We start from the raw sequence: 3,665 nt of genomic DNA on the forward strand, positions 1-3,665 counted from the left end.
GAGGCCCTGGGCATATCTGGGGACAGGCGGGGCAGAGCCAGGGCCTCCCCAGGGCTGCGGAGGGCGGCAAGCATCTCCGGCGGGCCTTCGCCAAGGCACTGAGGGTGTGTTGGCCGCTATTTAGGGTACTGTAATATTCATGAAGGGAAGATTAGATATTTAAATTTATTCAGCAATAAATGCGTCTCAGTGGGGGAGCATTCCTCATGCTAAACAAACAAGCAAGTAGGGGCTAATTAATTATTTACAGGAACATGGGGAGTTCCTTTTTCCTTTTTTTCTGGTTTGTTTGGTGGATGAAGACCCGCCTCCCGGACGGGCGGGGAGGTGTCAGCCCCGCCTCCGCCCTCCAGCGCACGTCCCTAACTGTCGCTCCTCCCGAGCGCCGCGCGGGGTGCGGCGGGCTGGCGGCGGGCACCGGCTCACCCCGCGCTCGGCTGGGGGGCCCGAGCTGTTTCCTTCCAAGCGCCCATGTTGCATGAGGGAAGCCCAGCCTTCCTCGGATTCTGGAAGGCGACCCGAGAGGTTCCGGAGCGCCGAGCTAAGCCTGTTTCGTGAATGGGGCCATTGTTTTCGCTTGGTCCCCTGACCTGCTGCGCTGTCCCCAAAGAATATTTTGCATTCGCTAGTGTGCACGGTCTGTACCTCCCCACTTGTCTTTTAAAGTGCTAGGTCTGCTCGCTCCTGCCTCCTCCATCCTCCCGTCGGAAGCGCCCACCCTGCTGTCTGCGCCGCCCAGGGGGCCCAGGCAGGGAGACCGCTCTCCTGTGTTGTCGTCTTTGCGCGTGGCCCTGCCCTTGGCGCTGCTGGGGACCGCACAGTTGGGGTCTCAGTACCTCAGGCGGGTGCAGGCCTTGGCAGGCCAGGCTGAAGGCTCAGCGCAGCCGGGAGTAACCAGCGGTCCTCCCTGCCTCTCCTACTTGGCCACAGGCCCGAGGCCACTTTCTTTTTTTCTCTTCTTTTCTTTTCTTTTTCTTTTTCTTTTTCTTTTCCTTTTTCAAGATTTCCCCTTTTGCTTTAGGGCGCATGCACTTGCCAGAGAGAGACAACAGAGAAAGTGAAAAATCACTCCCCCATGGCCAACCCCCAGTCCTTTGTCCTCCATGTTTGGTCCCTTCCCATGCTTTTCTAGCCACCAGGTGGGGGTCTCCAATGGGTAGTCATGTGGGACCCAGCGCCTTAGCCTCCACACCAGCTGCTGGCCTGGGGTCCTGGTTTGCAAGGTCAGTGAGAGCGAGCGCCGAGGTGTGGAAGCCGTCAGCACCACCCGTCACGGGCCTAGGAACTCGCCTTCTGTGTTGAAACAATCCTGAGAGGCAGGGCCGAGCTTTGATCTGGGTCTTGTAGGCGAGGAGGTGGAACCCTGGCATGCATGGTCCGGGGCTGTTTCTGCTTCTCCCATTGTCAGCGGCCGGCCCTCCCTGGCCCCTGTGAGAGGCTGAGGAGGAGACCAAGCACGGCCGGCCGAGAGCCACCCTCGGCTCATTCGGTGCCTTCTGGGCCCTCCATGCGTTCCTGACGCCTCAGTGAGCATTGCTGGGAGTTCCAGTAACAGGCCGAGGGCCAGGAGCATGCCTTCGGGACATTCGTGGGCCTGTGACAGAGCCTGATGGTCCTGATGTGCCTCTGCCCCATGCCCTCAGCTGGGAGGGAGTCTCGGGTGTTCCGTTACACCGTTGTGTGGGTGTCTTGTGCTCGCTCGCTCGTGTGTTCCCCGAGTTCGAGGTTATTCTGGTTTCCTCTGAGACCGATTCCCAGTTACTTCTCCGCTGCAGTCTCAGTGTAGACGTTAGAGGGAGAGCGGCTCCCTGCTGCCTTCAGACTCCGTGGCAGGCAGGAGCTTTGGCTGGGTGCCCGCCCATCAGAGCCCCATCCCCGTGCCGGGTGCCCACCCATCAGAGCCCCATATGCCGGGTGCCTGCCGTCAGAGCCCCATCCCCATGCTGGGTACACAAGTGCGCCCTGGCCTCGGGGTGGCCAGCACACTAGAAGGATGAGCACCACTGCATTTCTGCAGGGCACGTCTGGCCCTGAAGCCGTTGACACACACCCAGCTGTGTCCTCTGTGGGCTTGTTTTGCAGTGGGGGGGCCCGGTCCATGCAGCATTGCCTGGTCAGCAGGTGACCACTGGCTTTTCCTTTGGTGTTTACTTCTGCATCTCCAAGTAGTGTGGCTTTCACTGACACTTTTTTGTTTTGGTTTTCGCAGTTTTCAGCATTACCGATTGCCTTGAATTCTTTCTAGGGCTCTCCCGACCCACACTGCGATCCCCACTTGTCAGCGCCGCATGGCGGTTGTGGCGAGCAGCTGCAGTGTCGTACCGGTGGAGGGTGTTTCTCAGCCGACCCGTGTTGCTCCCCATGACTCCTTTTTCTTTCTCTCCCAACACACCCACACGTCGGGGTCACTGTCACTCTGTCCTCTCAAGTGCCCTCCCAGGCCTCTGACCTCCTTCTGCCTGGCCTGGCTGCTGCTCCTGCGGTCTCTGCCCAGCTGGTACCTTGGGAGGGCCTGGCAGTGCTCCAGGGACGTCGCGGCCGTCTCTAGGACAGGGGCCTCTGTGGCTCTCACGTCCTCTTTCTGGCTCACACTCTCCTTGGCGGAGTTCACCTTCTAGTAGCTTCCCGAGGAAGGAGGAGCGAGAGGCAGCTTCCCAGGACCTTGCGTGTGAAAGGTAGCTTTCGCCAGCAGGCAGTGTGGCGAGTGCAGCAGGGCGTGGGGCTCCAGGCTGGGCGTGTTGTCCCTAGACACTTGGAAGCTTTGCCGTTTTGTCTTGTAATTTCCGATGTCATGGCGTTGGTCACCGGATTCTTCATCCTTTATGTGCACAAATATTCGCCAATCTGAACAAACCCAAATCCCAAAACATTTCAGATAAGGAATGTGTATCCTATTGGGCTGGCAGGTGGTGTGGTGATTAGGGGCGCTGGGCTCCCACATGGCCAACCACGGTTCGAGTCCCAGACCTGGTGGCTTGCTTTCTCATTTTCTTTTTCTGTCCCTCTCTGGTCAAATTAAGAAATAAGTAAGTAAATAAATAAAGTTAAATAAAATAATTCTCTTTTTAAAAAAGGAATATGTAACCTGTATATACATGAATCAAACCCTTATCAAGTTCCCTTCAGGAGGCTTTTAGGGTTCTTTTCTTTGTCTTTGGTGTTCTAAATTTTTCTTTGATTTAGGTCTGTTTCTCCTTGTGTTGGGCACTTGGGTCCGTAAAGTCAAAGTCTTGTGGGAATTATTTTTTTTAACTTTTTGGCTGTAGGATATATGTACTTGCCAGAGAGACATAGAGGGGAAGCGAGAGTCCCCCTGGGGGCCACCCCTCAGTACCTCTCATCTGGCCTCCTCACAGGGTGTTTGGGAATGCACACACGTGGGCCCAGCATGATTTTCAAGCCATCAGGTTCAGGACTCAAACTGCTGAGTAGGCTGTGTGGGATCCAGCACCTTACCTACCATGCCACTTGCTGGCCCCACGCCCCTGTTTTTAATTCTGTGAATTTTCTTGAATTACCTCATTTCTCCCCTGTCCTTTCTTTCTGAGGTCCTCAGTTGAATATTACATTTCATGGATTTATCCTCTAATGTTTTAATTTTTTTTCCAACCCAATTTCTTTTTGTTCTTTTTTTTTTTTTCTGAGTAATATTTTCAACTGTGTCT

General features: G+C 55.4%; 1 protein-coding gene across 1 annotated transcript in view; it reads left to right on the plus strand.

Annotated features, from left to right (window-relative positions):
- The window catches only part of CCSAP (centriole, cilia and spindle associated protein), a 25,430-nt gene that overhangs the window by 4,880 nt on the left and 16,885 nt on the right, over window positions 1-3,665 (plus strand). The window lies entirely within an intron of this gene.

The sequence above is a fragment of the Tupaia chinensis genome, unplaced genomic scaffold (assembly GCF_000334495.1).
Source record: "Tupaia chinensis unplaced genomic scaffold, TupChi_1.0 Scaffold000161_3, whole genome shotgun sequence".
Classification (NCBI taxonomy): domain Eukaryota; kingdom Metazoa; phylum Chordata; class Mammalia; order Scandentia; family Tupaiidae; genus Tupaia; species Tupaia belangeri.